Here is an 11,169-nt window from a genome sequence, read left to right as displayed (position 1 = left end):
TGATTTAGGTGACAAAAACACAGGGCCCAGGCAGGTAAAGCTAAAGAGCTATCTACAAGATAGCTTTGGTCCACAGAAGCGAGCATTTCACCACTGCTGGTTCGAAAATCACAGTTGGTTAGAATATTCCGTGAACAAGAATAAAGCTTTTTGTTTCCCATGTAGACTATTTGGCAAAAGCATCAAACTTGATAGGTCAGAAGTGGTTGCATGAATTGGACGAACGCTTTTGTCATTTTTAGCAAGCATGAAACGGCACAAAATCACAACGATAGTGTTGTTGCACGGATTAGCTGCAAGGCAACGATCAATTTAGGAGATATTGCCCAGATGATGTAATCTGCAAATGTGAGTGAAATAGTAGAGAGAAGAGAGTATCTCAGGCGAATTGTTGCAGTCACTTCAATGTTAGGGAGATAGGGACTCCATTTTTGTGGCCATGATGAAGGTAGCAACAGCACAAAGGGAATTTTCTTGAGTGCCTTGAGCTTTTAAAGAAATGTGATCTTTTCTTCAAAAACACAGCACCCCATCAAATTCTCAGTATACCTCACCAACATCCCAGAATGAGATGATTGACTGCTGTGCCGAGGAATTACTTATGTCATTTTATCTGAAATAACAAAGGCCAAATTTTATGCAATTATAGCGGATGAGGCAAGGGTTGGAAAGGAAGAGCAGTTAGCTGTTTGTGTCAGGTATGTGAGGGAGCAGTGAAAGAACGTTTCCTAGCACTTGTAGATCTGAAATCATTCGATGCCCAGTCCATTGCTCGACACGCTGCTGCCTCGCTGCTCAACACGCTGCTGCTCGACGACTATTATATGGAGTTTTAGCTACATTAACAGACCCTGTCACGGGGCCCGTGCCTGTAAGTTTTATTTCACAACGTTTTTAAAATCCTTTTAACACATCAAAGTTCCGCCATCGCCGCTGCTCACCGGGCTTGAATGCAGGATCAGATATCGCCGCTGCTCGACGGGCCTGTGTTGCTAGTTCCGCTATCGCCGCTGCTCACCGGGCTTGCCTGCTTGTCTCACCGTCGCCGCCGCTCAGCGGGCATTGGGCCTGCGTCTTTGGCCTCCGCCATCGCCGCTGCTCACCGGACTTACCTGCTGGATCAACCGCCGCCGCTGCTCGACGGGCCTGCCTCGCTAGTTCCGCCATCATCGCTGCTCACCGGGCTTGCCTGCTGGATCAACCGCCGCTGCTCGATGGGCGTGCCTCGCTAGTTCCGCCATCATCGCTGCTCACCGTGTTTGCCTGCTTGTCTCACCGTCGCCGCCGCTCAGCGGGCATTGGGCCTGCGTCTCTGGCCTCCGCCATCGCCGCTGCTCACCGGAATTGCCTGCTGGATCAACCGCCGCCGCTGCTCGACGGGCCTGCCTCGCTAGTTCCGCCATCATCGCTGCTCACCGGGCTTGCCTGCTGGATCGACCGCCGCCGCTGCTCGATGGGCCTGCCTCGCAGGTTCCGCCATCATCGCTGCTCACCGTGCTTGCCTGCTTGTCTCACCGTCGCCGCCGCTCAGCGGGCATTGGTCCTGCGTCTCTGGCATAACCATATACATAAATGAAGATTTTACTGATAACGTTGGAAAAAAACGGAAAGAACTCATACCAAAAATGAAAGCAGCACAGGAAATAGGAGAGATTGCCTACCTAAAATATGACAAGCTTATAATTCATCCCCGTACAAGCACACCCAGACACCTGCACCAACACAACTTATCAATAAATTGAAGGAATATATAGAATACTTGATTAAGAAAAGTTGACAAATACTAGAATGGCAAATCCACACACAAATAAAAATAACTTAAAAATATTTGATTATACGGAACATAAGACATCTGATCCAGAAAATGGCCTTGACCCGGACAATTTTTTTTTCGTAGTAACAACTATGACCTTGTCTGTGAGTACCACACTAATGAGCAATTCAATGTAAACATAGATAAGGACCGTCATCCACTCTCAATCATACATTTTAATAGCAGAATTCTACACAAAAATTTTACAGAAATTAAAGAACCCTTGAGTAAAATAAATTAATTCCAAGTTATAGCCATATGAGAGACATGGCTTGAGAAATGGAAGGATATGAATTGTGTACAATGAATAGGGAAAACCGAAGGGGAGGAGGGGTTGCAACATATGTCTCAGGTTTTAAAATGTAGTAAAATTGAACATATAACTACTACCGTGGACAACGTAATGGAATGTGTAACTCTCGAAGTTCACATAAAAAATGCATCAAACATAATTATAAGTTGTATATATAGGACAGCTGGGTCATGTCTTGACACATTTAACAATAAACTAGCAGATAATCAATCCTTAGTTACACAAATGATTAAAAAAATAAAAAATAAATGTGAATAATGTGTGGTGATTTTAACATGGATTTATTAAATCCAAATGGACATCAGAAAACAACTAATTTTATAAATATGATATATAGTAATAGTTTATTTATTATTACAAAACCTAGTCGAATAACAACTGATACAGCTACACTAATAGATAATATATTTACAAATAAAATTGACCTTAAAATATGAAGTGGCCTTCTTATTAATGATATAAGTGATCATCTCCCGGTCTTTGCCTTTTTTCATGATTATTTTGATAAAAAAAAAAAAAACAATAATAATAACTTACACATTCGAAACAAGACGAAGAACACCACGCTCCATGGCTGCTTTTAAGTTGGATTTAGGAAAACATAACTGGTCTGAGGTTTATTATTATTTTTGTGTGTGTGTGTGTGTGTGTGTGTGTGTGTGTGCGTTTGCGTACGTTTGTTTGCGTGTGTGCGTTTGCGTGTGTGCGTTTGCGTGCGTGCGTGCGCGTGCGTGTGCGTGCAAATACGTATAAATTTATACTCATTAATTCACCTAAAACCTTGTAAATATCCCATTACCCTTCGCCTTAACCAGGTACTTCAGAATCTTGCCAGAGTCGTGAGGTTCAAATGGTCAGGAGACCAGAGAAAAGGTCAGAAAAAATAAAGAGAAAAGAAAGATAAATCAAAGTGAAATCCAGCACCCACCAAAAACTTCCTGCCTTCCCCATGGTTACAAAATCAAAGTCTTACGCCAACCCCGGAAGCCTCTAAATTCCAACAAATTAGCGAGATCTCAAGAGACCAGAGGAAAAACTAAAGAGAGGAAGGAGGGAAGGATCGATGAGGCAGAGTGAGATCCATAGAAGCCAGTACATCCAATCCATCAAAGTGAAATCCAGCACCAACCAAACCCCTCCTGCGTGGTTACAAAACCAGAGTCTTATGCCAACCCCAGAAACCTCAAACTTCCAATAAATTGAGATCTCAAGTGACCAGAGGAAAAACTAAAGAGATGAAGGAGGGAAGGATAGATAAAGCAAAGTGAGATCCACAGACACCAGCACCCACTGATTCAAGGGGCTGTGGGAGGGAGAGGCAAATTCTGTTTGAGTTTCAGTAGATGCTGGTGCGATGGATCTGGCATGCATCAGGACCACCACCAAAGAAAGAAGCCGTCAACCGCGGTCCAGCAAAGCGAGCACCACCCCCCCCCCCCCCGGAATCCCCAGGCCGCGGCAGCTCCAAGGCCACCCCCAACCCACCCGACCCAGACGCCCGGAACACCCCCGCCCCAACCCCGGCCCACACCCCCGAGCCTAAGGCCGCAGAACGAGGCCCGGCGGGCCCCCACAGCGCCCCACCGGTCCCCAGCCCCCATCCCCCCACGACCCCCCCGCACCCCACCCAAACCCGCCACCCCGCCACGACCCAGGCCCCGCCACCCCCGGCCCCCAAACCCCCGAACACACCCCGACCCCCAACACCCAAACCCCCACCCACCCATACCTCCACCCCCCCCCAAACAAGCCACCCCCCCCCGACGACCGCCAACCGCCCCGCGAAACCCCGCCCCCCGCGAGTCCCCACCCCCAACCCCCACCCCCGGAAACCGGCACCGGGCAGCAGCGCAGAGAGGGAAGACGTGCCTACCCCACCACCAGCCGTGCGAAAGGAGCACAGCGGCGGGAGGGGGGGAAGCAGAGGAGGAAGCACCGGGGGAGAGGCGGAACACCAGAACACCGAGCCCGGTGGGAAGAGGCCCCGGTCGTCACGCCAGCGTACTCGTGACACCTAACCCTGTTACTGAGTCCGCCAGCTCGCCGACTGGCGAGCTCTACCCTTACACCGTGAATGTGGGCCCACCCAGTGTATATACAAGTGTGTGCGTGTGGTGCATTAAAATTGGGAGCAGGTGAGTCGGAGCAGAGGGAAAAAATTTCCCCTACTCCGATACACCCGCATTCCCCCCAAAAAATGAATATGTATATGTGTGGTGCATTAAAAAAGGAAATGGAGGGACAAAGTGGTGGGGCAGGGACACAGATGGGGGGGACCACAGCGCTGCCAGGCACTGCAGTCCATCCCCCCTGATGGCTCCCCGCCCCAACTCACCCCTCCCCTTGGACATGATGTGCATTAAAATTGGAGGGGAGTTGAAGGGTGAAGACGGTGTTTCCACCCTTCCCCACCCCACCAAGAAATGTGTTGTGTGCCCTATGTGTATATTTACAAAGTGTATAGTGCAAAACTAGTGAAGTGAGTAAGAGGAACGACCAGCGGGGCCTCACCCAACCCGGCGGGTGTAGGTGGCACGCCCGCCCCCCAGCAGCCCACCTACCCCCCCCACCCGCCCCCCACCCCACCCATCTGGCACCACGATAGGCGGACAGGGCCAGCGCAGCAGGGCTACTGGACAGCCCACCGGCCACCGGAGCCCGCCCGGGGCGCCAGGAGTTCTACCGGAGTGGGGAAGGCCTCAAACCCCCGCCCGGCCCCCGGAGCCCGACGCCCGGGCCGGGGAGGGAGCCCCAGGCCCAGGGAGAGGAGGAGGAGGGAGGGCGACAAGGGAAAAGGGACCGGGAGGCAGAGGAGGATGGGCGGAGGGAGGCGAGGAGGGAGAGGCGACGGGGGGGAGGAAGGGGGAGGGGAGAGGGAACCACGGGGCACACCATAGGCCCACCCGCCCCGAACCGCGCCGCCGGGCACGGAGCAGTGGACCGCGCCGGCCACGCTGTGCTAATGGGAATAATAGTAATGCGTCAGCCATTCATGACAACACAAACACACACAACCGAACGCTACTATGGTGACTATTAGGGGTGTGCTCAAAAAATCGATACGGCAATATATCGTTGCGGGCCTCATCACAATACACGTATTGATACGCAGGCGTCAGAATCGATATTGCTCGTTAACTTTAAATCGGCAGTTCCCGTTTGCCTTTGCTGCTTCCATTGTACCTAAAAAATAAAAACCGGCAGCGTCTTTGAAGTTAATTGCCTTCAATTAATGCAAAAATAGCTCAACAGTGATTGGACACTGTGTCTTGCTAAGAAAAATAAAAGCAGAGGAAGAATGTCAACATTTATTTATTCATAAACTTAACATGGCACGTGTCTCAGTGTACCAATTTTCCTATATTTTGTTTAAAAATAAAATAAAATGTGTCTTATGTGGGATATATATGTATCGCGATACGTATCGTATCGTGATCCCTGTATCGTGATACGTATCGTATCATGAAGTTGATCATGAACCCAGCCCTAGTGACTATGCCTGTGACGTCACGGCTCCGGAAACACCCGAAGACGCTAGATTCAAATAGTCGGACGCCTTCTGAATTGTATTTAGTGATTAAACTGCTTTACAGCTACAAAATAACCACTTTGTAATGAAAATTATGCTTTGTAAAGGTGTTCTAAAGGTTTCAAGATTAACATGGCAATGTTTGAAATTTGAGCTTTAATCCCATTTTTCTCAAAACTAGGGATTTCAACCTCCCAACATTGAAAGTGCTGTAACTTAGTCAATTCTGGAGGTACATCCATGTATTTTTTTTTCCATCTTATTTTTGTTTATTTTATTTACTATTTCATCTTATTTCATCTTGAGATATTTTAAAAGGAATTAAGTGCAGAATTGGAATATATCAATATCTCAAAATTGATTTTTTGGCACATGAGAACCCTTTTGCTTCTGATTGGTCATTCGCGAAGACTGACGGCATGAGCGTGGCTGCTCTCAAATGAACTGAGAAAAGAACGAATTACGTCAAGAAGTGATCCGTTCACTCACGTTCACTGAGAATATTCGTTCTAAAGAACAAATTGGTCGTGACCGACACAACACTACCAAGCAAAGGCGACAGGTAGGGAGACAGCCTGCAGTTCTACATTTCTACAGCTCTACATTCAGCCCAGCTGCATAAAAACAGTTGGAGCATGTGAAGGTGTAATGTGTTATACTGCAACAATTTATGTATCGTAAAACCAGAGAAACAGAAACAAAGAAACATGTTCATGTTTCAAATTCATGCATTTTCAAGTATTATTTAAGTAACCGGTTGTCATTCTTATGTTGAGGCAGCAAAAGGCGGAAATTGGTGCTAAAAAGTAGGGCCCGACCGATATGCAATTTGTGAGGCAGATACCGTTGTGGCAGAAAAAAAATACAGATTACTGATTAATCTGCCGATTAGTTATTAAAAATATATATAATACAAATACTGACAGCTAAGGCTGTTTGAAAGTGCAATATAAATCAAGATAACTTGACTGCCCCTATGCGTTTTGGCCTCTTGAGGGCAGTGTGGTGCCATGCATCCACTTAAAGTACACACTTAAAGTGAGTACAGAAGAAGGTTGCGATTGAATTCTATTAAAATATCTCGTTTTTCACACATTGGGAAGTATTTGTGCCTTTGCCTATCGTTATCTCATCTGTATATGTTCCCACAAGATTTATGTGTGGATGTTCGTTATTTGAAGGAAAAACTGTTTTTTTTTTTTTTTTTTTTTTAAGTCAATGCCAACTTCCTGTCTTCCTTTTAGCATTTGCTAACTTCCTGTTCGTGCTAGGCTAGGGATGTTTTAGAAAGCATGTCTTGTATTTAAATATACAGCAGATGTAATTCTTTACGTTGTGTGTTTAGTTTTACAGTTAACTCCAACTGCGGTGTCATTAAACAGCTTAAAGGACACTTAAGGACAACAGAATAACCAGAATAACATACGCTACACACTTGCTAGTTGCTAATGCTACAAAAGCAAAATGGTGCATTCAGTGCACTTTCTCAGTGTCGGAAACTTCGGTTTTCTTCGATAATGTTTTAAGGGGGAAATAATCGGCCATTTGGCCCAATTGGCCGATGTTTGAAGGCCAATAATCGGCCGATTATAATCGACGGCCGATTATAATCGACGGCCGATTAATCGGTCGGGCCCTACTAAAAAGTAACTGATAAGTTACATTTTCAGTAACTTAGTTACTTTGACAATAAAGTAATCAGTAAAGTAACTTGATTACTTTTTTGAGGAGTAATCTGTGACAACACTGACTGCAAGTACGGCAGATGCACGGACACGCTTGATGAGAACGGCATGGAACCGTGGTGTTCAACCCCACGGACAGACAAAGACATGACTTCTTCCAATTAAAACGCCCACAACTCGACCAGAGAAAAGGTAATAACGACCTTAATAGCCCGGTTCATTGTTAAACACATAAGCCATACTGCATTGTGGAGAATGGGGTCTTTCAGGACATGATAAAAACATTGGCGTACCCGATACAAATGTGATTGACAAAGCATGTTTTGATCCCCAAAAGCTGTTACGGCGAGCGCCACTCATCCATCCACGGACTTACATATAGTATGGAAGTCCGTGCGCTCATCACATCACCAAGCGCACTATTACTCCAGGAGTCAGATATTTCTGTGCTTACGAGAGAAGTGTGCTTACGTCATTCAAGTCCCCCGCTGTAAATGTGATGCTAGCCGACCCGAACGTGTGTGTACATTACAACCATAGCGCTTGAGTTAATAGAATGAAATGAAAATGCTACCATGCGGTTGTAGCGATAATTGGGTCGTCTTTTAGACGAATTAATAATCTGGACATTACGGAGGTAAATTGTATTTACCTCGATAACCTCTAGGGGCACCACGTTGGCTTTGCTTTGGGTTAACAGGAGCAAAAAACGACCAAAATCCTTTCTTTATCAGTCATTTATAATCTAAAGTCGCCACACTCGATATTCAGTGGTTCGTTGTACAAACAAAAGAATAATAATCCACTCGGAAACACAGATGACTTAGGCAGAATAGAGTTAATAAAACATGCATTTATTCACGATTGCTACACTACAGAATCAAAACACTGCCTAACTAACTATCCTACCGTCAGAAGAAACGAGATCAAACTAAAGCTAATCAAAATAGGGAAAGAATGCAAACGAATAAGGAAACAGGAAAAAGAAATTTAACTTGCCAGGTCTGTGATATGTTTCAAATGTAAGTTGCACACAGCGGTATGCCGAATTGAGGAAAATCAAATGTGCACTTATGAGTTGGATACTGCGTAGAACGAGCAGAAACAGGAGGTCTTTGGAAAAGGGGGAGAAATAGTCAATGTTCGTTCAAAAAGGCAAGAAAAATCAAAAAGGGGCTATTCCACAGGTGAGCAAGGGAGCCGCTCGGGGGCTGACGTAGTTGCGCGGCTCGTCCCTTGATTGGTCGGCGAGATGTTTCCCCCCGCGAGTTTGGTTCTGCCGGACAGCTGTCCGACTCCAGGTGTTGGAGCTCGGTTCGCGGCGTGCCTGCGTACGGGGAAGACCCGCAGTTGGAGGTGCGCTTGCACAGCGGCGGTGCGCTACCGAATAGCAGGTGAGATGCGGTGCGGCTTCGGTGCACAACCTTGAGTCCGGCGGTACGTTGCAAGTGTACCCCGGGGCCGCGGAGCTCGCTGCTGGCGGACAGTCACCGATGGTGAAGAAGAAAAAAAAAGGAAAACAAAGAAAAGGGAGAAAAAGGGTCTCTTTGGGGTCAGCGTTGCAGTTTGCACCTGCTTTGGCGTGGCGTGGAGCGAGCGTCGGCTCTCGTGGCAATGGTTTCTGCCAGGAACAAAAGGGGGCCACGTGCTGGACAAGTTTCTTGGGAAAAAAAAAAGAGTGGGCAAGCTGGGCAACTTGCAGGTGAAGAGGCATTGGGGGGACGAGAGATCGGAAGAAGAGTGGAAGAAGAGAGAGGAAGAGAGGAGAGATCCTCTAGTCTTTTTAAAGTCTATGGGCGGGGCTCCAGGAGGGAGTGGCAAACCCTTCTGTTTGCTCACGCAGACTTAAGAAAAAAAACAAATTATTAAAGGGATTAATAATTTGGCATTAAATTTGGTCAGTCTGGAAAATCAGTTTTCCCACTAGGGGTGGGACAAAAAAACGATTCGACCGAACCATCGGTCGTCAAGGGGAGCTAAACGGCCGTATCGGTAGCAGACTTGTCAACCGATACAAAATCCGCCGGGAATCCTTAGATACATTGCTTGTAAAGCTGTGGACCGGATATCGCGTTGCTGTGAATCGGTTGCGAGCGAGGCTTTATGGTTTTCATAACAATAGCAAGAGTTCTGCGCCGTGCTCTACTTGTTTTGTTTACATTTCAGTAGCATCACTATTCAAGCGACTTCCGTGTTTACAGAGAGCTAGCAAAGTAGCGCTCAGAGACGCTTCATTCCCCGGATGTTGTAAACATAATGCAAAGACGTTACGCACCTTTTTTTGGGGGGGGAGGGGCTACCGTCAACGCCGTGCTCGCGACACCGCACGCGCGCAGTCCCGCACAACGAGTGACAACATGCAAATGGAGACAGTTAGCAGAAGCCGGTGCCGTACATCTCGGTATTTCCCATGGCTATCGAGTCCTCTCGGTGCACTTGTATGTCCCGGGCCAGCGTTGGTACTGCGCGCGAGCCAAAAAGAATAACTCCCGTGACGATCCAATGCATGGATTCAAACGACACAGGTATGTCCCACAGCCAACACACCAGCTAAGCTAAAAGTACACCGCAAGTATATCATTTCTCAGTTTGTGGCTCCCTATCAATGTACACAACTAGCATGAGCAGCAGGGAATTGAGACGTGCCCGCAATTATGTCATCAAACTCAAAATGAACGACAGCGCAAAAAACAAAATATAAACAGTTGTGATTCTGTGGTCATCATCGTGTCTCCGATTAAAAAAGCAAAAAAAGATGTCATACATTAACCAAAAATGAATGTGATGGCAAAGAAAAACAAAAATTGTTAAAACAAAAATTGTTGATAAAAAGGTTAGGGCACTTTTGGAAATATTTTTGGATATATTAAGTTGTTAAAATGTGTTTGATAGATTTATTGTTCCATAAGGTGGCTTCATATTTCTTTTGGCTGGACGGTAGGATATATAGTAACAGGACGGCAAATGTCAAAAAGTGATTTATGACCCCCAATAAAACAATGATTTATTGCACCCCCCATAAAACTTTATTGCCCCCCCAATAAAACCATTCATATCCTATCCCTTTGAAGTAAGCCCCGCCCCCTTCCGGCATCTTAGCCAATCAGAAGCCGTTATTTTGAATTAAGCCCTACCCACTTGCCACCTTCTTAGCCAATCAGAACCCCAGGACGGCAAATGTCAAAAATGATTGATGACATTCTGCACCCCCCTCCCCACCCCCCTCATCGTCTTAACCAATCAGAGGTTGGAAGCCACCCCCCTCATCGTCCTAGCCAATCAGAACCCTAGGGCGGCAAATGTCAAAAATGATTGATGACATTCTGTTTCCCACAACATCAAACACATGTTTTCCGGTCCCCCCACCCCCTTTAACAAACATAGGATTCCGGTCACCCCCCACCACACATGTTTTCCGGTCCCCCCACCCCCTTTAACAAACATAGGATTCCGGTCACCCCCACCGTTTGTATACGTACTTCCTTTGATTTTTCACACGAATACTGATAAAGCCCCCCACTTTGAAGTAGAACGGGTACCAACCGTAGGAACCCCCGACCCCCCTTATCACCATGTTGGGCGGTAGGAAGCCCCCACCACCCCTCTATCGGGCATGTGCGTGCGTGAATGTAAATTAGTACGAGGCTCACTTATTCTAGTTAATGTGTTGTGAATATTTAAAAAAAAAATGTTATCCATTTGTTTCATGTTTTTAAAATAAATAAAAGAAACTTACCGATGTTTCTGAATACGTAGTCGCGTCTCATTCATGGGGTTTTTCTTTTTTTTTTTTTAAATAAAATAAAGAGGATCGGTTTCTAACCGCTGT

The 11,169-nt window shown here is 46.4% G+C and overlaps 1 protein-coding gene across 4 annotated transcripts in view; it reads left to right on the top strand.

The window, feature by feature from the left end:
• Positions 1–11,169, top strand: part of setd3 (SET domain containing 3, actin histidine methyltransferase) — a 412,972-nt gene that overhangs the window by 263,524 nt on the left and 138,279 nt on the right. Inside the window, exon 14 of one of the 4 annotated variants that reach the window (XM_077538341.1) lies at positions 1–619. This exon is cut by the window's left edge and continues 191 nt beyond it. The exons of the other annotated variants lie outside the window; for them this stretch is intronic. The gene's annotated coding sequence lies outside the window, so the exon portion shown is untranslated. Of the gene's footprint in view, positions 620–11,169 lie in introns of those variants that run through there. 4 annotated transcript variants of the gene reach the window in all.

This window comes from Festucalex cinctus, chromosome 12 (assembly GCF_051991245.1).
Source record: "Festucalex cinctus isolate MCC-2025b chromosome 12, RoL_Fcin_1.0, whole genome shotgun sequence".
NCBI lineage: Eukaryota > Metazoa > Chordata > Actinopteri > Syngnathiformes > Syngnathidae > Festucalex > Festucalex cinctus.
This window is presented reverse-complemented; position numbering and strand designations above follow the sequence as displayed.